Raw genomic sequence first — 27,248 nt, 5'->3', positions numbered from 1 at the left:
CCAAAACCTAGAAAGTCTTGAAAAATCTACAACAAAGCTACAAGAGCTAATAAACAAATTCAGCAGAGTGGCAGGATACAAGATAAATACACAAAAATCAGTAGTGTTTCTATATACTAGTAATGAGTGATCTGAGGAGGAAGTAAGTGAAAAAATACCTTTACAATAGCAACAAAAAGAATAAAATATTTAGGAACAAATTTAACCAAGGACATAAAACACTTGTAATCAGAAAACCACAATGCATTGCCAAAAGAAATTAAAGAAGACCTAAATAAAAGGAAAAATATTCCATGTTCATGAATGGGAAGACTAAATATCATTAAGATGTCAATTCTACCCAAATTGATGTACAAATTCAATGCAATCCCAATAAAAATTCCAGCAGACCTTTTAAAGAAATGGAAAACCCAATTACCAAATTTATTTGGAAGGGTAATGGGACCTGAATAGCCAGAAACATCTTTAAAAGGAAGAGGACTCTCACTTTTGGACTTTAAATCATATTACCTAGCTACAGTGGTAAAAACAGCATAAAGATCAATATATAGATCAATGGAACCAAACTGATGGTTCAGAAATAGACCCTCACATCTATGGTATGATTTCTGACAAGGCTATCAAACCTACCCAGCTGGTAAAGAACAGTCCATTCAACAAATGGTGCTGGGAGAACTGGATATCCATATCAAAAAGAAAGAGGTCCCTACCTCATACCTTATACAACAAATAACTCAAAATAGATCAAAGACCTAAATACAAAAGTGAGAACCATAAAACTCCTAGGAGAAAATGTAGGGAGACATCTTCAGGACCTTGTGGGAGGTGGGGGTTTCTTAAACCTTACAACAAAAGCACAAGCAACAAAAGGATAAAAGGATAAGTGGGACCCCATTAAATTTTAACAGTTTAGTGCTTCTAAGAAATTTGTCATGAAGGTGAAAAAGCAGCCTGTTCAATGGGAGAAAATTATTTGAAATTACATATCCAATAAGGGTTTGATTTCCATGCTATATAGAGAGATCATACAACTCGACAATAAAAGAGCAAGCAATCTGATTTAAAAATGGGCAAAAGACTTAAATAGACATTTCTCCCAAGTGGAAATGCAAATGGTAAAAAAGCACATGAAATAATGTTCAGTATCACTAGCTATTAGGGAAATGCAAATCAAAACTACAATGAGATACCATCTCACACCTCATAGAAAGACCATTTAAAAAAAAAACAAGTGGTGCAAGTGTAGCTCAGTGTTTGAGTGCCTGCTTTGCATATAGGTTCAATCTCAGTACCTCCTAAAAAACAAACAACAATCAAAAAAAAAAAAAAGAAATCTCTTTGTGGAATAGATGTAGCTCAGTGGTTGAGCACATGCTTCACATATAAAAGGTTCCAGATTCAATTCCCAGTACCTCCTAAAAATAAATAAACAAATAAAACAAAAACAAGTGCTGGTGAGGAAGTGGAGAGTTAGGAACCCTCCTTCACTCTTGGTGGGAATGTAGAATGGTGCAGCCTCTGTGGTAGAGAACTGTCATATGATCCGGCAGTCCCTCTACCAGGAATATATCCGGAAGAACTGAAAACAGGAACACGAACAGACACCTGCACACTGATGTTCATAGCGGCATTATTCACAATTGCCAAAAGATGGAAACAACCCAAGTGTCCATCAACCGATAAACGCATAAACAAAATGTGGTACTTACATACGATGGAACACTACACTGCTGTAAGAAGGAATGAATTTGGGACACATGTGATAACATGGATGAACCTGGAGAACATTACGCTGAGTGAAATAAGCCAGGCACAAAAAGACAAATATTTTATGGTCTCACTAATACGAACTAAATATGAAGAATAAGCACATGGAGTTAAAACCTGACCTTAGGTTACTGGGAGACAGGGTGAGGACTGAGACGGGGTACTGATGCTTAGTGTATGTAGACTTTTCAACTAGCTTGACTGCAAAAGTGTGAAATTGGAGAGAGTTTATGGTACCACATTAGAGTGAGTATAACTAACACTGCTGGTTTATAAATGGGAAGTGGCTGAAAGGGGTAGTCTAGGGATGTAAATGTCCATGGAAAGAAAGCTAGAGACTAATCCAGGGACTGAATAATAAAGTGATTCAGAGATGGATGAGGATTGTGGCTAATGAAACAAATACGAGAACGTTCTTCTATGAACTAGAACCCATGTATGTCGCTGTTCCAAGGTGGTAAGACTATAGGGATGCATGGGGAAAATGCCATTAATGCTTAGCAACATTGTAATCCTCTTAGGTCAATGTCAAAGAAGGTACTAGATCAACGCTAAGGATCCATAATAGGAGGGCATGGGACTTTTTCTTTTGGACTAAGGAAAACATTCAGCGGTTTCCTGGGTGCTGCCTGCAGAGCTCTGTGGTGAGAGCGAGGGCCCTGCGTGTACACTCTGGATACACTGTACAAGGCGTGGGGCTGTGCGACACAGCGAGCCGTGTGGGAGGAGAGGGACTGTGGTTAACGGCACAAACGCGCGTCCTCCCGTGCGCTATAACAAATGTGCACTACTACTGCCCGGTGCTAATGATAGGGGGTGTTTTCTGAAAAAATACACCAAGTGTAAGCTCTGACCACAGTGAGTGGTGACTATTTCATAATCTAACACATGTTCCACGGCAATGTGAGCTGGTGGAGCGGTGATGTATGGGAATTCTGCACAGTGAGCATGACTGTTCGTGAGCTCACAACTTCCATAATAAAAAAAAGAGAGAGAAACATGCTGTTATTTCTGTTATTACAGAAGAACAGCAACAAAAGGAAAACCAGGCGCTCCCCGACGCCACGCGGCCCCGCAGCTCCTGCCCGCGGCCTGCTTCCACGCGGCCCCCACGGTGCCAAGGCCAGCGGTCAGCCCCGGACGCCCTGCCCTCGGCCGCCGCCGCCCGTCGGTGCTGCCACACCGCCTGGCTTCACGCACGCCCGGTTTTCCCTCCTGCTTCCCCGGCACGCCTCGGCTTTCCCCACTTCTCAGCGCGGGCCCGCCCAGGGCTGAGGCTCCGTCTCTCCCCTCCGCCGGCTACACTCGCCCGCCCGTTGATCCCACCCGGGTCCGTGGCTTTAAATACTCAGCTTTTATGTTTCCAGCCCCAGTTCTGCCACCGAACTCCAGCCTCGGAAACCCACCCACCTACTCAACAACCCCATTTGGATGTCGTGTCCCAAACTGAACGCAGGATTGCGCAGCAGCCTGGCGCTGACCCTGTTCCTCTCTGTCTCAGGAAACGCCGCGGCCATTCACGCAGGAGCTCAAGCCCAAACCCCAGAATTCTCCTTCCCTGCCCCACGCCCTGACTCTCCTTCCCAAGGGTTCAGCCCCGTCCCACCACCCCTGCGCTGACCCACACGCCACACCGCCCCTTGCCTGGAGGACGGGGCAGCCTCCGAATGGGCCTCCCCGGGCTCCCTACTGTCTATTTGCTGGACAGCAGCTACGGTCAGCTTTTTAAACCGTCAGTATAATTTTGATGAACGACACCCCTGCCACACTCCTCCAGGGACTCACCGCCTTACTTAGAACGAGCTCCCTGTGTATTTATCCTAATCTCCAACCATTCCCCCACCCCCTCAAAGCGTTTTGTCTTTCCTGCTACTCCTCAAACACGTCAAACTCATTTCGGCCTCAGGGCCTTTGCACTGGCTGTTCCCTGTGTTGGGAGGCTTTCCCTCTGAAAGCCACTGGGCTCATTTCCTCCTCTTGTGTGGGTCCCTGATCAATGTCCCTGCCCCCACCCCTACCCATCTGACAAAGCCAGCCCAGCCCATCACCCCCCACCCCCTTACTCCTGCTTTACTTTTCTCTTTGTAACACTTACCACTCCCCGGTACTATCTTTTGTTTATTTTTCGTTTGTTTCTAGTCTGTGTCCTCCACCAGAATCAACCCCGTGAAGGCAAGGGCTTTGTCCCGTCTTGTCCGCTGCTGCACCGCAAGCCTAGAACAGAGCCTGGCACGTGGCATACACTCACTAGGTGTGGTTAAGTGCCGGGGACAATGGATGGAGAATCAAGTCCCCTGAAGCGCTCCAAGCTGTTGAAAGGGGAGGAGATCCTAAAGAAAGTTCCCTAGCAACAATCCCTAAGCTGCCATGAGCGAGCAGCCGCCAAGCCCTCACCCACATCACGTCCTCCACGTACCACCACAACCGCAGGGGGAGAAGCCCTCATATCTTCCTGTCTGTGGATATGGAAGCTGAGGCCAGGAGAGGAAAGTCAAACTCTCTGCACAACCACTAAATGGTACAGCAGGGCTGGGAACCCAGAAAGCTGACTCCACAGACCAAATGCACGGCCACCGCACCGCTGTTTCTCTTCAAGCGAGCCTGGCAACACCACAGAGTCCCTTCTCTGACATTCACAATACACAGTGGCATAGGAAAGGCACGGTATCTCAGAGTCCTGCAATAAAGGAACGTCTTTAATTTGGTCGAACCCAATTTTTCACAAATTTAACCATGCATAATTTGTCTAAGTGTTACCTCCCACCTGGGAGCCGTAGAAGCTCGTCCTGGAGGCAAACTCCCTCTTGGCAGAAGCAGCTGACAAAGGCGTCCCTTGAGGAGGAGAGGGGCTGGGAGCCACGGAGCGGAGCGGCCCTGGGCACCAGGGATGGCTGAGGTTCCAGGTCCGGGTCAGGCTGGGGTGAGGCCTCCAAGGAGAGCAGTGGGAGCTAAACTGGGCACCCATGTCTGGTACCCAGAGCCACATAGAGGCTGGGTGCCCCTGGGGAAGCCACCTTCCCACTCTGCCCCTGAGTGCCACTGTAAAATGAGGAGGTGAGTGCGGCTGGTCCTTACTGCCCAGGGCCTCTGAGATGCGTGGGTTCTTGGGGTGGTTTCTAGAATTCAAAAAGCCTAGTTCAAGCAGTTGGGTGCCTGCCTACCAGACGGAAGGCCCCAGGTTCGGTTCCCAGGGCCTCCTAAAGAAGACTAGCAAGGCAATGGGCTGCCGCAGTAAGCTGATGCAACGAGATGATGCAACAAGGTGACACAATGAAGAGATAACAGGAGACTCAATGAGAGACATAAGCAAGGAGCAGAGGTGGCTCAAGTGATTGGAACCACATGGGAGGACCTGGGTTTGGTTCCCAGTGCCTCCTTAAAAAAAGAATACAAAACACACACAACAAACAGACATAGAGAGCAGAAAGCAAGTGCAAACAACAAGGGGGGGGGTAATAAATTAATAAAATAAATCTTAAAAAAAAAAAAAGCCGAATGCCTCTAATGCCCAGACTGGTATCTCTAAAGACCATTTCCCATTAAAATGATCCACAGGAAAAAGGTAACCCATGAAATGGGGGAAAATAATTGCAAATCATATATCTGATAAGGGTCCAGAATATACGAAGAACTCTAATAACTCACTAATAAAAAACTATTAACCCATTTTTTTTAAATGTGCAAAGGACTCGAATAGATATTTCTCTAATGAAGATACACAAAAGGCCAATGAGCACATGAAAATATGTTCAACATCATTAGCCATTAGGAAAACGCAAGTCAAAATCAAAATGAGGCCCTGATCACGATGGAAGAGTGAGATGCTTTAGGGCTCTGTACCCCCACAGAAGCTTTGAACAACCAGTAAGAACCAGCAGAAACATCTTTCTCCAAGCCCCAGAAAATAGGTATAGCAACAGGGCAAGTGCCGAAACAAGAAAACGGCCACTTAAAGCAGGAGGATCGCGGTCACCCCGGCTGGCCCTCGCCCACCCCCACAGCTCAGCACGGCCCGCCCACGCCCGCAGTGTGGCTCTTGGTCCTGGTTCCAGAGGGAGCAGAGTATCTGTCATGCACAAACTGGGAGCATATGTGTTGGCCCAATCATCTGGTAGTGGCCCAAGGGACTTGCTAACCCAAAACTTTCCCTGTGTGGAGAAGGGGTTCCCTGAGCTCTCCTACAGATTGCTGAAGCAAAGCAGTCAAGCAGCTGCCTGGGGCGAGGGGCTGCTGGCTGTAGGACAGACAGTGCAGTGCCCTGGGCTATGAGGAAACTGCTTCCTCAGGAAGAGGGGACATTCCTATCTGCATAAACAAGGGAATTACTAGGGCCAAAGATCTGTCTAAGACAAGACACAGAGCAGAAAGGGTCAGGGAGGCCCTTACAATTTGGCCTGGAGCTCTTCTCTAATATCTCTAATGGAGAGCACTGGCACAGGTCAATCTGCAAAGACTGGGAAAGGTGTTTCCTTTTCGTTTTCCCTCCTTTTTTTTGGTTAGCTCCTGGCATTCAAGCCCTGTCATAACACGAGCTGGATACAAGCTTAATAAATAGATGCCTCGGAGTCTAAAATCCAGAAATCACATGTTAAAATGTCAAAATATACAGGTTTCAACAAAAAGTTGAAAAACATACAAAGAACCAGGAAGCAATGGCCCAGACAAAAGAGAAGATTAAAACATTAGAAACCATTGATGAGGAGGAACAGACCTGGGACATGCCAGAGAAAAACTTTTTAAAAATAGTCCTAAATATGCCAAAAGAGCTAAAAGAAAACATGGACAAAGAACTACAGAAAATCGGGAAATAGTTAAATACAAGGAGAACATCAACAGAGATATGGAAATTAAGAAAGGGAACTAAACAGGGCCGAAGACCTCAGTAACAGAAATTAAAACTTCCTAAAGAACTCCAACAGCAGATTGGAGCTGGCAGAAGAATAATTGGTGACCCTGAGCATATACAACTGAAATGGTCCCATCTGAGGAGCAGAAAAAGAAGGAAGAAAAGTGAACAGAGCCTGAGGAACCAAAATAGCATTGTTAAAATCCCAGAAGGAGAAGAGAGAAGGGAGCAAAACAAATACACAAACAAATAATGACTGAAAACTTCCCAAATTTAAAGAAAGATATGAATATACACATCTAAAGATGCTCAACAAATGCCAAACATGTTAAACCCAAATAGATCCTCACCATGACGTATTATAATCAAACTGTTACATGCCAGAGATAAAGAAAGAATTCTGAAAGCTGCAAAAGAGAAGCAACATGTGCCATACAAGGGAGCCTTAATAAGTTTAAGCACCAATTTCTCATCAGAAACAATGGAGGAAAAAAAAAAGTAGAAACAGGGGAGGCAAGAAGACAACAGGATGACATATTTAAAGTACTGAAAGCAAAAAATTAGCAACCAAGAATTCTACTTTATCCAGCAAAACTATCTTTCAGAAACGAAAGAGGCCACGGCTGTGAGACACGACTGTGAAAGACCCCACAAAATTGCTGCCAGAAGACCCTCATGAGAATTGCCCATTTGGAATGGCATTTCATCCAGGATCAAGGAAAAGCCCTGGATACTCTCAAGGGGCCTTGCCACTGGGGCCCCAGGGGAATCGATGGGTGGGGTAACCAATCTAAACAACAAACAACTGGGATTCCTCCCCCAACATCAGCAAAGCCGTGGAATAAATGATTTAAAAAGCAAGCGGAGAAGCTCACTCAGCCTGTTAAGCCCTTTCTTGCCCTGCCTGGACCAGCGCACAAAAGACCTGGGGACTTGTAATCTGCGACAGGTACTTGCAATCTGTTAATCAGCCCTCTTTACCCCTTTTCCTCCTTCTGCCTGGACCAACCTACAAGTATACCTGGGACCCATAATCTGTTATTTTCTCCCACTTCTCTTCTCTCATTTTCTTAATAAACTACTGGCCTAACAAAAAAAAGGAAAAAAGAAAAAATGCTGAGGGACTTAGTCATCACTGGATCAGCCCAACAAGAGATGCTGAAGAGATGCTGCAGGCTTGAAGGGCACTAGGTAATCGACTGGCGCCACGCGGAGAAATACAGATCTCCAGGAAAGAAAAAGACATGGGTAAATAGAAATACCAGTACCACTGCATCTTTGATTTGCAACTCCATTTTTACTTCCTACAGGATTTACAAGACAAATGCACAAAATGTAATGAGTCAGCGATTTTGGACTCATAGTGTATAAACATGTCATTTGTGACAAGAACTACATAGAGGTGGGGAGCAGAGGAGTATAGCATAGGGTGTGTATACTATTGAAGTAACAATTTAGCTTTGGTAATAAAGCCAACGAGACTGTCATAGATTTAGGGTGTTAAATTTCAGTGTCATTGTAGCCACAGACAAAAAATCAGAGTATACGCAAACTTAGAGAGACAGAACGTAGAGTGCCGGAGTTGGAGGGCAGAGGCAATGAGGAGTTAATGCAGAATGAGCGCAGAGTTGCTGTGTGGGTGGGGGGAGGTTGCAGTAAGAGTCGGTGGTGAGGGCACGGGGTCGTCATGAACGGGGCTAATCCCACTGCATGGTGTGCATGGGAGAGGCTGGCATGGGAAGGACTGCGTTGTATGCATGTTTCCACAGCTTTAGAAAAATAAGAAAAACTAAAGGGATCATGACAATTAAATGCAATACGTGATACAGGACGGGATCTAAGAATGGCAGAGAAAAGGCTCAAAAGGACATTGCTGATACATAAGAAAAAACTGGAATATAGAATGTAAACTTTATATCAATGTTAAATTTCTTGAACTTGATAACACATTTAGGGTGATTATATAAGTGAATATCCTTGTTTGCAGGAAATGTATGTGGAAGTATTGTGTGCTGAAGGAGTATAAAGTGTGCAACCTGCTTTCAGGGGTTCATAAGGTAGACAGACGGACTGATGGATGGATGGACTGATGGAAGGATGGATTCATGGATTGATGGGTGGATGAATGGATGATAGATAGATAGACAGACAGATAGATAATCTATAGATAAATGGCTATGGCAAAGGCAGCAAAACGTTAGAGCGGGTGGCGGTGGTTTCTGGGGAGTAGGGGCATGCTGGAGCTCTCTGTGTGGGTTTCTATTATTTTTACAACGGTCTTATAAGTTTGAAATTATTTCAAAATAAAAAGTTTTTAAAAACACACAGCAAGACACCACTGCACACCCACTAGGATGGCTATCATAAAAGGTGAGCAATAGCAAGTTCTGGCGAGGACACGGGACGCCAGAACACTCACACGCTGCCGCTGTAAAGGGGGGCAGCTGTTTGGAAGACAGACCGACCGTTCCTCTAAAGGTTAAACATAGAGTTACCACATAAACATAGGCAATTCAGCGCCTACGTACATATGTCCATATAAGAACATATATCCACACAAACACACAAAACGTGTGCATACATATCCAGAAGCATTATTCATAGTAGCCTCAAAGTGGAAACAGCCCGAATGCCTGTCATCGAAGAATGAACAAACACGTGGCACATCCATACAACTGGGTGTTCCTCAGCCATTAAAAGGAACGAGGTGCTGATTCATGCAGACTAGGATGACCCTGGGAACACCGATGCTACGTGAAGAAGCCAGCCACAAAGGGCTTGAATGATTCACTTACCCATATGAAAGCCTAGACTAGTCCACCGTACAGAGACAGACTATGAAGGCAGTAGACTAGTGGCTGCCAGGCGCCGGGGGACAGGGAAATGGGAAACGACTGCTGATGGGGATGGAGTTTCTTTTTGGGTGATAAAAGCATTCTGGAATAAGAGAACAGTAATGGCTGCAAAACTTTGTGAATATACTAAAAAATTCTGAGTTGTACACCTTAAAAGGCTGGGTATTATCATATGTTAATCGTATCTCAATACACACATAATGAAGAAAAGAAGGATCCACAGCGCCTTGGAGCCTGGAACATCTTCACACCAGAAGGAAGGACACTTTCAAAGACTGGCGTGGCTGTACGGAAAGGAAGCCAGAGCCAACTTAGAGAAGCTCCCACTAGCCAAGGAGAGGACAGCTGAGCATCCCTTAAAATAATGACTGTAAGTACATCAACTGCATAAAAACCCATAAGAGTAATCAAAATCATCTACCAGGTATGGGAAAACAGCTAACACACTTGCTAATAACCAGCTATTGGTAGAGCCCTGGGGCACCGCACACACTGCTGGTGAGTGTATAAGTTGGTACAAGCACTTAGGAAACAGTTTAGCATCATCTAGTTAAGTGTGAAGATCCACATGCCCTGTGACCCAGCAAATCCACTCCAGGGTGTAACCTGGAGAAAGGAGGCACGTTTACCCAGAGATACAGATGAGAAGGTTCAGAGCAGCACTTTTTGTAATAATAAAAACTTGGGAACAATTCTGATGTCTGTAAACAGTAGGATGTGTAAGTAAATCATGGCATATCGATACATTGGAATACTATGCAAAAATGAAAAAAATATACTGATCAATAAAAGGGAAGAATTGTTTTTTAGGAGGTGCCGAAATAGAACCCTGGACCTTGTACGTGGGAAGCAGGCGCTCAACCACTGAGCTACACCCTCAACCCTACTGATCAATTTTTAGAGAAATGAGTTGGTTGCTCTAGCAACTTCTGAAAATGAACATTGAATATTTTTTTTGGTTAAATGCACTGCTTATTCAGAAAACTACAGAAAGTAAGTTGCATATTTTAACAAATTAATGAAAACCAATCCCCCAGTCATCACGGTGAAGAAACGCAGCCTTCCGTTTAGATGTGTGAGCCCTACTGCAGAGGCACCAACAGGTGGAGGGAAGTCCTTCACAGAAGTCTGCTGTAAACGCAAACAACCATCAAGGTAGAAAACTGCTGTCTGGTGAGGAGAAAACTGCCGAGGCCCCAGGCATGGCCCCGCGGTGAAGGTGGGGAGGCCGCAGCCCCCGCCGCCCCACTCCTAGCCTCGTTTTGAGCAAAGGAAACGCTGCACTGGCCACGCCCACAGGGGGATGAGTTTGTCTGGCTGTGCTTCACGTGCTATTTCATGTCCAAAATTAAAATATTCCCCGCGTTCCGGCAAGCGGGGCAGCCCCTGGAGGCAGGGAAGGGCTCGGGGCAGCCTGGGGGACGAGCCCCCGTCTCCCCAGCTGAACCGACGGTTCCCAGAGGCCTGGAAAGGCGGCTGGGGCTGGGGGACAGGGAGGCACCTGGGGGGTCCAGGCCCGTGCCAGTGCCCACAGACCCCCACCCAAGGCCATCCAGCGGGCCTCCCCGTCCTTACGTGCCTCAGGCGGCAATTCCACGGCTTGACTTCCCCGTGGCAGGGAGCGTGAAGAGGGAGGCAGGCAGCTGCGCTTGCCACCCGCCCCGGCCTGCCCAGGCCGTCAGACCCGAGCTGCACGGAGGACGGGGAGGCACCCAATGCCCAATCCATGCTGGGGGCGGGGGGCAGAAAGGCCACCCAGCCAGGCAGGGCTGATGCCAAGGGGCTGGGGAGGAGGGCAGAGGCAGGAGCTCTGGGCCCTGCGGGCAGGGGGTCTCCCATCAGAGGTGCCCATCTGGGGCAGGGCAAGTGGGACAGGCAAGAGGGCCACTCGACGCCCAGGGGGCAGGGGCAGTGCCAGCCTGGCCTCCAATGGAGCTGCCACTGAGGGAGGCGACAGAGACACCCTGCTGTGGGTGGGGCGGGGGAGGGGGAGCGTGCTCCAGCACCCCAGTTCTCCCACCACGCCGAGGGACCTCTGCGGGCGCCTTCAGCCCCTCCGCAGCCCCTCTGCAAGTGGGGCGCTGTGGCGGCGAGCGAGCTGATCCACGTAAGAGGCTTAGCGCCAGCATCAAGTAAGTACACGTCTCGTCCCTGTGGAAGCTGGGGCTGCGAGGCCTCGGCAGGGGCGGCCAGCACGGGGGTAGGGGGCTAAGTGCTGGACAGACGCACGGACAGAGCTCGGGGCCGAGCACCAAGCGCGTTTCCTACGGCCAGCTCCGAGCTCAGCACACAGATCAGTCAGCACTCACTACAAGGCAGTTGAATGAATGCATGAGAGTAAAACTAGCGACTGGCAGTCACTGAGACCAGAGGATCAAAAGCAAGAACCTGACTCAAATGCCCCCTTCCTGGCTGCGCAACCCCAGGCGAGTCATTTCACCCGGGGCGACCTCGGCTTCCTCATCAGTGCAGTGGGAATGGTGATCACTACGGCAAGGCGCAAAGCAGAAGACAGGGGTACAAGCGGAGGAGGTGCTGTCAGTGCCCGCTTGCGGGGGTGCACCCATGCCCCAGCCACGGGGGGTGCTGCCCACCGCTCACGACTGCCCCCCTTCCCGAGAGTGGCCCTTGACTAGCGGGAGGTGCCCGGAGGCTACACCTGCTCCCTGGAGGGCGCTCCCATCCGATGGCCTCGGGATAAGGGGGTGAACACATGGCCCCTGGCCTCAGGAAAGGCTAACCCCGTGGTGCGGGCTGTTCCCGCTCCAGAGCTCCCGCAGGGGTCAGGCTAGAGCTAGACTTGGACCGGAAGCCCACCTTCTCCCTAGCCGGGTGGGCCCTCACTGCCCTCTCCTGTGAGCCTTTGCCTGCAGTAAATCACTTGCCGGGAATCCCTGGCTCGGGTTCTGCTTCTAGGGAACCCACCCCAGGACCAGAAGTATTTTGTAAACTATGAAGCTCTGTGCACCAGGACAGGGTTCTTTCATTTTTCAGGAAACGCCGATGAGAGGCGCTGACAGACAGGAGGAGGAGGAGGTCTTCTCTGTGGGCAGGGCGATGGGCAGGGGAGGGCCAGGGTCAAGGTCGCCCACCCTAGAGAGCAGGGCCCATCGCTGCTCAGAGTTCACAGACAGGTGGAGGAGAGGCAGGACACCACGAGGATGGGCGACACCAGGATGGACACGTGCTATGCCGGAAAACGGGGCATGAGCAGAAACGGAGCCGTCTCGGAGGAGGAGGTCTGGAGGAGCCGCCGAGGGAGTGAGGTAAGCAGGGACAGGAGCACCGAAGACCTGTGGGGAGAGCATTCCAGGCGCAGGGAAGAGCAGTGCGAAGGCCTGAGGCAGGGGCCCGGTGTGTGGTCTAGCTAGCAAATGGCCAGAAGACCAGGAGGCTGGGGTGGCGTGAGACGACCCCAGAGGTACCGGGCAGCCAGAGCAGAGGGCCTCCGCCCGTCGGCTGTCGGGGGACTTTACGGGGCTTTGGGTTTTATTCTGGACCAGAAGGGAGTCTTTGGAGAGTTCTGAGCAGAGGGTGGACGTGATCTGACTTAGGTTTTAAAAGGAAGTCGTCGGCTGCTGGGGCAAAGGGTGGGGGAAGGCCGGGACACCGGGTAGAGGCTGCTGGATAATCCGGAAGAGCGACGCTGAGGTCTCAGGACGGGGGGCAGCAGTGAAGCTGGTGAGAAATGGCAGGTGCTGGGCACATGTGACGTGGAGCAGAGAGGATTTACTGGTGACTGGATGAGCACGTGGCCAAAGACAGATGCGGCCAACTCCCAATCCACAGAAGAGACAGAGGAGCGCGATAACCTGCGCCAGGGGATGCAAGCAACAAAGCCAGACTGGGGGAACTCCACAGGGCAAATACCAACAGATAAACTGCACAGGTAAAAGAACACGTTGGAGGGGAAACTATGGATCAAAAGAGACAAAGACATTTCAACCAAGTGCAGAGTGTGGACTTGGATCTTGAGTCAAACAGTTTAAAAAGAGAGAGAGACATTTGGGACAACTGGGAGTGTGAATACTGAGTGGATATTTGATTACAGAAAGGAATTACCATTTCCTGGGTATATTATAATGATATTCTGGGTCTGCTGGGAAAAGTCCTCATCTTTTCAAGACGCAGCCTGATATACTCCTGGGTGAAGTGATGCTTTGAATTATTCCAGAAGAGGGGCGTGGGTGGGGCACCAGCGACGGCAGCGGGCGGTGCGCCGGCACCTGCTGAGGCGGGGTGAGTGCAGCGCAGGCCTTACACGGTGCTCCCTACTGTCATCAATGCTGGAAGGCCCATAATCGGAAGAGCAAAAAGAAAATTCAGAAGAGGAAACCAAGTCTAAGGGAAGGCGTCGAATGGCCCGAAGCCCCTCTGTGAGTCAGGGTGGGGCCAGGACCTCTTCGGGGACCTCCGACCTCTCCCCGGCTTTGCAGACCCCGCGCCCCTCCAGCCCCCCGTCCTCTCCTGCTGCCATGCTGGTCTCCTCCCGGCCCCCGCGTCTCTGTGCCCGCCGCCCGGCTGCCACGTTCCACCTCTCTGACCCTCACCACCTTCCCTTCCAGGCTTCCCTGCTGCAGGAACCCTCCGCGCCGCCCCAGGCACTGGGAGCACGGCTGCCGGCAGCCTCCGAGGGAGCAGAGCTGCGCTCCCCCCGGGACACGTTCAGGCACGGCCCCAGGCTGCAGGGGCGCGAATCCCAGCTCAGCCCCTCGCTTGCCGAGGGACCTCAGGCCAGTCACTGAGCCCCTTCTGCAAAACGAGGACAACTTCCTAAGGTCACTGAGGGGACTAGAGTTCATAAATTCGGATCAGCACAACAGCGCCCCCTCATTTGCGGAAACCGAGAGGAAACGGCCCGCACCTTCTGCAGAGCTCAGTACCTCCCCCCAGCGACCGAGTCCAACACTCGGCTTTGCAGCCTTCTAGACGCTTCAGGGTAAAAAGGAGCACAGAGGTACTATGATATTTTAAAAACTGGATGATACTAAACACATTGTTCTACAAAGTTGTTTATTCTAACCTACAAATACGTTGTGACTGCAATACCCATCTCTCCAAAGCTGTATTTATACCTTAGTAAGAGTGCACCTGTAGGATAAATCCATAGAAGTGGAACTGGTGGGTCAAAACTTTGATAACTTTGCCAAAAAGTTAATGCCATCCAGTGCATTTAAATGAGAAATGTGTATTTTTATTCAAGGACGTTTTATTTTTAGTTTTTAGTTGTTTATATTTTCAATTATCAAGGGTACAAAATAAAGTTTAATTTTTATAAAAACTATAAAAGGTAGTGCCAATGTCTTCTCCCTGATTGATGGGACAGTTTGCATTTCCCACACCCTGTGCCACATAAGAGCTTTATGATGATGATGATTTTTATTTCTCAAATGGATTAACTTTATTTAGTGGCTCCACCTTTGATCATCAAGCCTCCTTTTGTAAACGAGAGGACTGACCATTTCATTATTTCTCAGCAGCACTGGAGAACTGAGATCCACAAGTGGAGAGCTACCCTCTGGAACAGTTTACAGATACAAAATTTGATCTCGCCCATTTCTAAAAGTGGACATGCCAATTTTTAAAAATGATCAACTTCAAACAAGTATCCATAGACCCATTCCTCAATACAAAAGAAGGGAAAATGAGGACCATCCCTCTCTCCCCTCCCCGCTTCCTGCCTAGTGCTGTCATATTTAGTAAATTAAAATATAGCACACCGAGTCAAATTTGAATTTCAGATAAACAACAAACTTTTTTAGTACAAGTACATCCCATGCAATATTTGGGACAAAATTATACTAAAAAAAAAAATTCGTTGTTGATCTGAAACGCAAATGTACCTGAACGCCCTGTATTATATTTGGCAATCGTGCCCCAGGCCCCACTCGACGTTTCGATATCGAGGGATTTTAAACTAGCGGCCAAGGTCCCCTCCAGCCCCGGCCTATCCGGCTCCCTGTTGTCTCCAGATGCACCCATCCCACCCCCGCAGACACGCTCCCCTTCCCAGCACCTGCAGCGCCGACCTGCCTGGCCTTCGGGCCGGGGCTTCCTGACTCCTGCAAGTCGCCTGGGGCGGGGGGCTTGGCCCATCTCCTGGGGCGCGAGGAAGGACCGGGGGCGGCAGCCGCTAGGGGCGCTGTGCGGGGCCGGCAGCCCCTTCCGGGAGTGCCTCGGCCGCCCAGCTTCGCCGAGGCCACGCCCCTCCCGCAGGCCACGCCCCTCCCGGCAGGCCACGCCCAGAGCCCGCAGCTTGTGCTCAAGGCTGACCCTTGCGGCTGCATCAGCGCTCCGCAGCCCCTCACCAGTCCCGCCCCCACAGGGCAGGCTCTGGGGACCTCCGCCCCTCCTGCCCGAAGCCCCGCCTGGTGGTCTTGCTTCTGGGCCTCCACCATCCCACCGGCCGCCACCTCCAGCCCTGCCCCCCCAGTCCTCCCTGCCGCCCCAGTCCCCCGTGCCCCTGGCTGGAAGCCAGCCTCAAAGCGCCCCGGCGGGTGGGTCTGACGGTGGCTGATGGTGTTCTTCATTGGCTTTCCAGTATATTCTAGATTTTCATTACTCTAGTAATAAGAAAAAAATAAAAGCTTTTTTCTTTAAAAAAAATGTAGGGAGCAGATATGGCCCAAGCGGTTGGGCACCTGCTTCCCACATGGGAGGTCCGGGTTTGCTTCCCCGTGCCACCTAAGAACAAAAAAAAAAACCCAAAACAACAAGCAAACAAATGAAAAACCAACTCAGGGGAGAAAAACAAGCCAACCAACCAATTCGGGAGAGCCGATGTGGCTCAGTGGTTGAGCACCAGCTTCCCACGTAAGAGGTCCTGGGTCAATCCCCTGCTCTGGTACCTCACCAAAAATTTAAAAAATTTAAAAAGTAAAGCTACTCTATGTATCTTTAAAAATAAAAGATAATCATTTTAAAAATGCAAAAAAAAGTAAAGCTAAACTAAGCAGCCCTCCGCCTGTCTGGCACCCACTCCTCCCCTACCTCTCCCCCATACCTGCTTCCCAGGGTGGGACCCCTCCCCAGTTCAGTGAACCCCCCCTCCCCTGAGGTCCTCCCCTGTCCATCAGTCCCACGAGGCCCTCGGCCAGTTTCACTTCTCAGGGGAGGCTTTCCACCCCCCGCTGGGCCTTGCCGGGGTCACATGCAAATCTCTGAATGGCTTCCGGTCCTGAGATGAGCGAGGAGAGAAAGTCCGCGATGGCACTAACCCGTCTCCTGCTTATTCACGAGGAGGAACCGGGACCCCGGTGGCAGCACGCAGACCCCCCGCGGACTTCACAGCCCAGCGGGGGAACAACAGTCAAGAGACGAGAGGACACCGGGCGAGGAGAGGGGCTCCAGAGGGAGGCGGGCAGGGGCAGGGTGCTTCACGGGCAGGGCTCCCAGGAGAGCGTCCCTGTGGACCCCTGCGGTCCGCAGACGGTCGAGGCAGGAGGGGGAAGGAGAGTGCTCTAGGCAGGGAGCAGCCCCGACTTCTTTGAGGAACTGGAAGCAGTCAGAGCGGCGGGAGGGCAGAGGGAGGTTGAGAAGGGGAAGCCAGCCCAGGCTGGGGAGGATGGCGCGGCCATCGGAGGGAGACTGCGCTCTGTCCTCGGAGCAATGGGGAGCCACTGAAGGCTGCAGAGCAGAGGGGGGACAGAATCGGGTGTGGGTCTTAGAATCATCACACTGCCTGTCACAGACCGGGTGCTCCGGGGGGACGACTGATGCAGGTGTTACTGCTGTGACCATGCATGTGACCCGTGCCCGGACTTTAGCCCTTGAGCACCCGACGCCAGTATCCCCATGGGAGCTGTAAGCCCCCTGCAGCTAGTCTACAACCCTCGGTTTTTGCATTAGGAAATATAAATTCAAAGCCTGGACTTTGGAACCTGGGTTCAAATCCCAGCTCCTCCACTTTCAAACTGTGTGACCTTGGACAGGTAACTTAACCTCTCAGTGTCCCAAATTCCTCACGTGTAGAATACCTCCTTGGGCTACTATGAGGACCTCCGGACTTGATCCACACAGAGGGGTTAGAACAGAACCTGGCTCATGCCGTGGATGTTAGTTTGACTGTTATTCCTGCACCCTCCCCGCAGGGTTCCCACAGCAGGCAACTGATTGAACGAGCCTCCCCGAGCCTTTATCCCTAAAACGCCTCTCCCCATGGGCACAGCCTTCCATTAATAGGGCCAGAGAGAAGCATCCTCCGCGCTCCACGACAAGCTGGTCTCATGCCGCACTCCCGGCTCCCTCGAGCGCCGTGGGCTGGGAGCCAGGACCCTGGGGGCTCTCTCTGACCCCCCTGCTGAACCTCTCTGACCCTTGGTCTCCTCCTCTGTAAGATGAGGACAAGAGCATCTGCAGAAGTCTTGTCAGGCATGGCCATCAAAGGAGCAACAAGGGCTGGGAAAGAGCTCTGCAAATGCCAACGTCCTTCACAACGCAGGCCTCGATGCTTCCCCGAATCCTGGGTGGCAGCCTCTTCCTCTGGCCTGGGTTCACTTCTCGGTGCAGTGGGGTCTAAGACTGGCTCAGAGGTGGCTGAGAGGACCCCAGAGGCTGAGGGTGGCCTGGCTTTGGCTTTCCCAGCTTCCCTGAAGCTGACCTGGATTTTCCCCAAGAGGTGGGAGGCAGAGACCCCTGAGACAGGAAGAAGGTGCCAAGCCAGTGGCCTGAGGAGAGCCAGGGCATCTACCAAGCCTGGCCCAGGCCAGCACACGCCAACCAGGGACCCAGCAAGCCCCTCTGCAGCCAGCGGGGAGGCAGTGTTTATCTGCCTTGATGCCACAGCTGCCATCAAGTCTTGCCCCTAACTCCAGGGCCTAAACGGAACTGTCTGGCTTGGGTGGTTCTTTGGCCCCTGGGGAGGGATGGAATGAAAGCCCAAGAGGAGCTCACCCTTTTGGCCATTTCCCAGAGTTCAAGTTCATTCCTTCACTCATTCATTCATTCACTCCACCCGCATGTGCTGGATGCCGGACCCGAGTCAGGTGCGGGGGCGATGACAGAGATGAATCAGACGGGTTATTACCCTGGAGCCACTGGAGGCCCAGAGGGTGACAGACCAGACATAAATAACCCAGCCACGCGGCCACTCCGTGGAGAACGCGGGCTGTGAGGCAGGTGTCACCCGGGGGTATGGGGGACGCTGCGGGGAGGGGGTGGCTTGCGAGCGGTGATTCGGGAAGGCCAGGTGGATGGGGAGAGAGCCTCCCAAAATCACTAACGGACAGCCCCGCTCGCAGCCCAGCTGCGCCAGGGCGCAGGGCGATGTGGGTATTTATGGCTATGCCCAGGGGAGAGCTGCCACATGTGTCATTACACGTGGGGTGCAGAGCAGGGCTGGGGGCGGGGGGAAGCTGGCGCTGGAAGCTCGTTCTGGCCGAGCTCTGGGGTTTGCCACTGTGTCCCCCACACCTCGATGGCCCTTTAACCTTGTCATGGGGTCCCTAAGGCGAAAAGGAGGAGATATGGCTCCAACAGGCCAAGTGGCCCCGGGGTGGGAGGGAGGGCTGGGCCAGGCAACTGTCGCTTTTGTTCCACCCGTGGGCCTTTCAGCATCACCTCCTCCTTCCTCTCCCACCCCCCCACCCCCCATCCCAGCTAAGGGGGAAGGCGAAGGGACTGAAGAAAACGCCTTTAATCATGAACCAGACAGGGCGCATCTGCTGCTGTGTTTCTCCCCAGCCCACTCTGATCCATAAATAGCCTACGCACCAAGCTGGCACCAGCCCACCCATTCAGGCGGCACCCGAACGCTCCAGACCAGACACTCGAGCACCGGGGCGCAGGGCCTAGTTTCCCAAGAACCCAGTCTCCTGCGCTTCCCCCGGCACGGGCTTCGGCCGCCGGCTGCTAATCCCCCTCTCGCAAGGGGCCCGGCGCCGGGGGCACCCTGACACTGCCTGGGTCATGCCCGCGCCACCCCCGGCGCCTGCAAGCACCCGCGGCCGCGCGCCCACCTCTCCAGGTTGCTGCCGAGTCCCCCACAGGAGGACGCCGAAATCCGTTGCTGGACCCCCCCAACACTCTTCCACCCCCCGCCCCCAGCCCCCCGCCCATCCCAGGCCCCTCTCCTAGGGCCAGAGCCTCTACCTGGGGGCAGGAGCGCCGGGCACCCTCGGCGGCGCCTCGGGGCGCAGTGGGGCTCCTGGGACCCGGCCTCAAGCCCGGACGCCTTCCCGGGGGAGGAGGAGGCTGGCGCCGCCGCCGCCGCCGCGTCTGTCCCGGCGCTCGCCCGGGCTGCGGGAAGGAGGAAGGTCAGGGCGGGCTGGGGGGAGGCGCGGGGCGCGGGAGGCGGCGGCTTAGAGCGGCATTTTTAGCGGCCAATGACGGCGCGGCGCGGGGCTGCGCGCTGCTGCGCAGGTGGCGGCGCGGGGGCTGCCGAGGGGCTGCGGGCGCTCGGCGGGCACCCGGCCCAATGCCGCCCCCCGCGGGCGCTCCCGGCCGGAGGAGGGCGGCTCTGCGGGGGGCCGGTGCCCTTGGGCGCCCCCCGCCCCGGCCTCCCCTGCAGGCGCGCTCGAGGCCCCTCCCCGCTCTGCCCTCTCCTGTGTGCCTGGGCTCCCCACTTGCCGCGGGTCCTGCGAGTGCAGGTGTTTGAAGATGCGCATGTGGGGGGGGGCGGGCTCGGTGTCGATGGGTGCCTGCGCCCGGGCACGACTGCTCCCCTCTTCCACCCAGCTCCCCCTGGAAGGGCCCGGCTGACCCGTGGACCGTCACGAACCACCCTCCCAGCTTGGGCCCACAAGGGGACCCCAAGGGCCTGCCTTCTCCCCGCCTTGAACCTTGAATGCCTCCAGGAACGGGGGCTGCAGTGGGAGAGGCACAGGGGCCCGTGGTTCCTGCCGCACCTGCCCACGGAAGGCCAGCGCCGGGCGGTGCTGAGGGGCTGGGCCCCAGCAGAGGACAAGTCAAACCAAAGCTTTGCCCCCGGGGACTTCTCATTGTGAAGGAAGACAGATGTTAAATACCATAAATAGTAGCTAGGGCATATTTTATAGAGGTTTGCAGAAAGTAGAAAAATAAAGCCAAGAAAAGGGAAAGAAAGTGAGTGTGGTCAGGGCTGATTGGGTCTCAGCCCTTCTGAGGAGAGGACACTGAATTTGAATATGAGCCTCTCAGGGAGGCACGTAGACTCTAGTTTGCCACAGACTTCACTCCTCCCTATTGTCTGCACTTGGAGTAGTTGCACATTTATATTTCCTGCCCTCCTCTCCGGAACCCCTGTGACAGACACACTAAAATTCATGTCTTCCGTGACCCAGGGGAATGCCCAAGTGCAGCATTCATTAATTCAGTAAGAATTCACTGAGCACAGGCTACATGTTGGGTCTTGGAACCTAGAGGAATTCAACACCTAGTCGGGGAGGCCAGATGCCAGTAACTTCCCCAAGCCTGAACAGGACCACCCCGTGAGTGGACAGTGCTCTGGAGAAGGCCAGAGGGCTCTGGGTTAGGGTCATCCCGGAAGACTTCCTGGAGGGGGCACTGCTCTCACTGGGTACTGACCAGCTGGGATTCTCATGACCAGCAGGGCAGGAGGTGGGGAGGGGGACATTTGGCAGGTGGCTGGGATTCCAGAGCATTTCGGGACCCCCCTCTCTGTAAGGGTATGTTGGTGTCTAAGGCTGATGTAGCCCACCCCTCCCAACAGCTCTGGGTCCAGCCTCCTTCACCCCAGCACGGAACCTCCCGTCGCCCGGGGAGGAGGGGGAAAAGCACAGGCTCCAGGCAGGCGCTTGCTGGGTGGAAACGGGCACTCGCTGCACCGCTCCTCTTCAGCCTCCTCACCTGTGACCTGGACAAGTGACTTTTATCTTCTGTGCCTTGGTTCCCTCATTTGGAAAAGGGGTCGGCAGCAGCACCTTCCTCACAGGTTGTTGACGCGGGGCAGTCCAGGCGAACCGCTCAGCACCTGAGCGCTCGGTAAATTTTATTGTATTTGTTATTACTAGGGTAATTATATCTGCTTCCTAGGATTGTTAGAGTTAGACATCTAATATAAGGCATCTAGCAGAGTGCCTGGAAAATAGTAGGTGTGCAATAAATAGTATCGTTATCATTAACTGCACTTGCCCCCAAATGCCCCCGTTTTGGTCTATCACAATGCTGTGAAATCCGTACCCCACCCCCAGACAGAACTCACTTACTATGAAGAGGCTAATTAATTCCCCAAGAGGCTCTTAAATACTAAACTAAACTACCTGCCCCTCCCCTCCTTATCCATTAGTCTGGACCAGTTTGTCATCAGGCTTTGATGGAGATGGACTGCAGCCCAGGACTGCTAAGTTCTGACGAGGAGTGAAGCCCGGAGCACAGACGGCTGATTGACGGGGCACTCAGTGTCCCTGGGCAGCCAGGCGGTTGGTGGAAAATGGCACAAGTGGAAAGGGGGCATTCAGAGGTGATGGGGTCGCAATGGGAAGGCAGACTTCTGCCTTCGCAGGCAGTTGTGGGGGGGAAGCGGCAGGTCCGAAGGAGGGTGGAGGCAGCTTGGGGAGGTGATGAGGGAGCCGCCTCGCTGGGTCTTCTCCCTGCGATGCCAAGTCATGCCTAGAGGTTGGATTAAGACCTGAGCAGCCCCACGCCCTGAAAAAAGTAGAATGGAACCCCCCAGCAGACACACACCTGCCCATGTGTACCCCAAAATAAAAACGTTATTTTGGGAATTGACAGAACTCCCATGCTTCCTAAAATTAAACCAGCTTCCTGCTAGATTTTATGACTGCAAAGCTTAGGCTCTTCAAAGCTGAAGCCTCCTGTTCTCTCTTCTTGTTTGTGCCCCTCTCCTGAGAATGAGACTTTCTCCCTTTGGCCCAGCACTCTTCACTTTTCAGAGAGCCTTTCCGTCTCTTACCGCCCGACTCACTTTCGCAGTCCCGCTAAGCCCTGACCCATCTCTGGCTCCATACTTCTTTCCTTCCCACCGAGGGCTCCAGCCTCCGTCGGAGGCTTCCTCCATTAGACCTTCTGTGCCATTCAGAGCGAGGAGGCAGGCACAGCCCTCCCCAGAGAGTTTTCAAATGCAAGCGAGACACAAAGGACCTGTAGACAGGCCGGGCTGGCACCGAGTCAGCGTGGGAAAGGCATCAATCAATCGATGAATAATGTATCTGTAATGAATATTGCATGTCCAGCCGAGCAGAGGTGAGGGAGGAGGGGAGGCTTCGTTCCGTCCAACAGGAGGGCTTCAAGGAGGAGGTGAGAGTCGAAGGAGTTCCTCTATTCGCACACATCTCTAGTTGGAAAGAAGCAGCAAGGGTTGCGTCCCAGCTTTGGCAGAGCAGGACTCTGAATTCCAGAGAAGGAAAGCGGTTCGTTCGAGTCACACAGCGCATCCGTGACAGAGCTGGGGCTGAAAACAGCTCTCCTGACTCCTGGTCAGGTGCTGTCACCCACCGCCCCGCGGACTTGCCTGGAGGCGGGGCAGGAAGGAGCGGGAGAGCGATTGGCTCGGGAGCCCCGCAGTGTTGAATTTCTGAGCTGCCTCCCAGCAGCCTGCGCGGAGGTGAGCAGGCCACCCCCGAGGACAAAAGTGCCTAAAAAAGAGCCCGGGTCTCTCCTGCCTCCCTTCCTCCTGCTGGCTGGCCTCACGCTTGCAGACTGGGTTCCGTCACCTGCCTCGTGGAGCAGAGGCTGGGGCCAGCTGTCCTGAATCCCGCAGACCAGGGTCTGGGGGTCTTGCACTGTGGCTTTCTCTGTCCCGGACTCATGCTGGGAATAAAAACCGCCCTGGAGACATACTGCCTTGACCAGCCCCCAATCGTGGATGGAGAGAGAGAGAGAAAGGGAGAGGTCAACCCAGGGCATACACACAATACTTTCCCAGGGCACTGTTCTAAGCACTTTACACATAAATTATGGGAGTAAGTATGATGATTAGCCCCATTTTATGGGAGGGAAACTAAGGCCCAGAGAGGTTAGGATACTTGCCCTATAGCCTACAGCTGGTAAGTGATGGAGCCGGGATTCAAACCTAGTTCCAAAAGCCACGCTCTTAACCATAGCTAAGAATAAATTATGTTTAAAAAAGATAAATCAGGGAAGCGGACTTGGCCCAACAGATAGGGTATCTGCCTACCACATGGGAGGTCCGCAGTTCAAACCCTGGGCCTCCTTGACCCGTGTGGAGCTGGCCCATGTGCAGTGCTGATGTGCACAAGGAGTGCCCTGCCACGCAGGGGTGTCCCCGCGTAGGGGAGCCCCACGCACAAGGAGTGCACCCTGTAAGGAGAGCCGCCCAGCGCGAAAGAAAGTGCAGCCTACCCAGGAGTGGCACCGCACACACAGAGAATTGATACAGCAAGATGACACAACCAAAAGAGACATGGATTCCAGGTGCTGCTGACAAAAATACAGGCAGACACAGAAGAACACACAGCGAATGGACACAGAGAGCAGACAACTGGAGGGAGGGGGCGGGAAGGGAAGAGAAATAAATAAAAAATAAATCTTAAAAAAAAGAATAAATCAAACGTTTACTGAGGATCTTACTTACGTGTGGGAGTATTTTTACATACATGATCTCATTAGGTACTCTTATCCCCATTTTACAGATGCAGAAACTGAGACTCAGTGGGTCACTTGGTGAGGCCGCTCTCTCCAAGTATAAAAAGGGATGAGCCTTTGTCTAGTCTCCCAGGCTCAGGCTGCTGTGGCCCTGACACCAGCACCACCTAGTGGCTTCCTTCCTCAAATGCAGGCACAATTCCTACGGAAAGATTACAGAGGGATCTCTGGCTTTTGTTTTTGTTTTTTGTTTTTCAGTTTTCCAGGGCTTTTGTGTACATTGTCTCATTTGTCTCATACCAACACCTGGTATTATTATTATTTTGGCTTAAACAATAGGAAATTATTGGCTCACAGTTTTGAACTAGAAGAAGTCCAAAACCAAGGCATGAGCCAGGCAATGCTTTCTGCCTGGCATCTGTAGCGTTCTGGTGCCGGCTGCTGGCAATCCTGGGGTTTCCTTGGCTTATTTCTGCTTCCATCCCTCAGTGATGTCATCTCCTTTCTCCACCTGGTATTATTTTGACTCCTACCTTTTTCTGCAGGGAAATGAGACTCATCAAAGGCTCAGGGACTGAGCTGGCCTTTGAACCCAAGCCTGGTGAAGGTTATGTGCTGAATGAGGGCAGGAGATGGCAGCACTTCAGAAGAGAGTGAGCGCCCAGAGAGTCGTCAAAAAAGGGTGCCATGCGGGCAGGGTGGGTGCCGTGGAACTAACGTGGGGCGTGAAGAAAGAGTGGGGTGTCCACAGGCCAAGAGGAGGAGAAGGGGCCTGCACTGAGGATGGACATCGGGCAGAGGGGCCCTGGGAAGCCCCCGTCTTCCCCACCTGCGCAAGGCCAGAGGAACCCGGCGGAGGCCTGAGTGTGAGACCTGGCCCTCCCCGCACGCTGCCCGCTGCTGGCCGGGAGGCGCTGGCCAGCACCTGGGCCCCTCCGCCTCAGCTTCTCCATCTGCCCAACGCGGCAAGCCGGGGCCGCCGTCTGGCTTGTCGATGACGCGAGGACGTAGCGGGCGCTCCGCAAACAGGGGTCAAGGGGACTCTGCTCTCCGCGTCGCCGTGTCCACCTCCTGCAGGGAGGAGCAGGCTGGGAAAGCAGCTGGCCTGGAAAAACCAGGATCCTCATCGGAAAGCAGAGTTGGGCCCTCTCTCAGCTTGGGTGCACCCTGAGGACAGGAGCGGCCCTCGCTCTTCTCCCACTCCCCTGGGAGCCCTTGTCCACAGTGGCCGAGGCTGCAGGGACCCTGAGGATCGGGCGGCTGGGCGGGCTGCAGAGGCACGGGGCTGCCTTTGCCCCTTGCATCGTGCCAGTCTCCTCTGGCCTCCCCGCAGCGGAGGAAGGGCCCACGCCCCCCTCTGAGCACCCTTGCCCCTCCCACAGGTCCTGATCTCATAGGGGGGGAGAAAAGCAAAGCTGTCACTGCAGAAAAGCTCAAAGACTTGCAGAAGCCCTGTCCCACCCGGCAAAGCCGCAACGTTCCTTCAACTTACAGCCATCCCAAGGCCCCAAGGCCCCTGACCCCAGGGGCGCCCCCAGGTGACCGTGGCCTCTGGCAACACAGATGCCCCCTCCTCCCACCTGCCCCCTCCACTCGTGGGTGACGGCGGGACCGCGGGCAGTGTCACAGCGAGTGGCGCGCCGGCCGCCTGGGCTCTGGGAATGGAGCTGCTCGTGTTCAGAGGACGTCCGAGTAGGGCGAGCAGTTAGGGCGCGGTGCTTAGAAACAGCCGCGGCATGTGACTCCAGATAAGGGATTGACAATTGTGTCTCTAGAGGCAATTTATGAATTCGCATATTGACATGAATGGGTTGTCATGCGATCGCAGGCCACGAATTGCCTTGCTGACCCCAGCCTGCCAGGCGGCAGCACAACCAAGCCAGGATGGCGGCGGTCACACCACATTGGGACTGTCGTTAGTGCCACTGGATTATATACCTACTCGAAAGTGGTTTAAAGGGGAAATTTTATTTCATGTATCTGTTACCACCATAAAAACAAAACAGCCACCAAAAAAGCCACAGTGATGGTCAGGCTAATCTGTCAATTTGGCCAGGAAACAGTGCCCAGGTGTCCGGTCAAGCCAGCACTGGGCTGATTGTAATTCAAGGGCATTTCATGACTTTCAGCACAGTGAGAGGACTGCACAGATGGCTGGTTACAACCGAGGAGACTGTCACCAGCCATGAGTGCCATCTCATCCAATCAGTCGAAGGCCTTTAAAAGGGGGAGCGATCTCAGCATTCGGGGAGAGAATTCCCAGCTCTGCTTCGGGCAGCCAGCTTCTCCCAAGGAATTCATCAAGGACCTGGTTTGCAGCCTTCCCTATGAAATTTGGACTTGTGCATTCCCACGGTTGCGTGAGACGATGTTCTAAAATCTCAAACTATTTACAGATACCTCCTGTTGATTCTGCTTCCCTAGAGAACCCTGATTAATACATCACACACATGCAAAAAAAAGACCATTAGAACAGTACGTGACAAAGAGTGAACCCTAATGCAAACCATGGCGTTTAGTTAACAATAGAATGATCTTGGTTCATCAGTCGTGACAAATGTACCATACTAATACAAAATGCTAATAAGAGGGACAACCGTGTGTGTCAGATGGTATATGGGAACTACAGTTTCTGTGTAATTTTTCTGTAGACCTACAACTGCTGTAAAAATTAGAGGCTATCAAACAAACCAACAAAAAGAAAAAGGGAACCAAGCCAGACCAGAGAGCTGGGGCATCGGAGGCCCCAGCCCTGCAGCCCCTGAGGGGCTCTGTGCTGGGGACACCCCCTTCCTCCGTCCTGGGGGCTGCGACCCCCCTGCACTGAGCCCCCTGGAGCATAGAGCAAGGAACACAGGGACCTCAGTGTCTGGGCATCATTCAGCAAACTCATGCAACAAATACTGCTTGGCCGTTTCCCGCCCCACATGCGGTCCCCTCGTTTCACAGCCCCTACCGTTATTCCCATTGTACAGACGGGGACACTGAGGTCTGGAGAAGCGCCCGGGATCCCACAGCTATTGGTAATGACCACAGTAAATAAATAATGACCACAGGTCTCACCCTTCCTTTTTGCAGGCTGAATCACGGCCCCCCAAGGATATCACCATAGAATCCCTGGAACCTGTGAATACGTTACCTTACATGGTAAAAGGGACTCTCCAGATGTGATCAAACTAAGGATTTTGAGATGGGGATCCTGGTTTACCCATGTGGGCCCAGTGTAATCACAGGTGTCCTTGTGAGAGGGAGCCAGAATGAGCTCTGACTTCAGAAGA

The 27,248-nt window shown here is 52.8% G+C and overlaps 2 protein-coding genes across 2 annotated transcripts in view; one reads left to right on the top strand and one right to left on the bottom strand.

Moving 5' to 3' along the window:
* Positions 1–19,709, bottom strand: part of PACSIN1 (protein kinase C and casein kinase substrate in neurons 1) — a 63,299-nt gene extending 43,590 nt beyond the window's left edge. Inside the window, exon 1 of the mRNA XM_058306588.2 lies at positions 19,558–19,709. The gene's annotated coding sequence lies outside the window, so the exon portion shown is untranslated. The remainder of the gene's footprint in view (positions 1–19,557) is intronic.
* Positions 1–27,248, top strand: part of RPS10 (ribosomal protein S10) — a 115,065-nt gene that overhangs the window by 48,862 nt on the left and 38,955 nt on the right. The window lies entirely within an intron of this gene.

Source organism: Dasypus novemcinctus, chromosome 11 (genome assembly GCF_030445035.2).
Source record: "Dasypus novemcinctus isolate mDasNov1 chromosome 11, mDasNov1.1.hap2, whole genome shotgun sequence".
NCBI lineage: Eukaryota > Metazoa > Chordata > Mammalia > Cingulata > Dasypodidae > Dasypus > Dasypus novemcinctus.
The sequence above is the reverse complement of the archived record's forward strand: the minus strand, read 5'-3'. Positions and strand labels throughout refer to the sequence as shown.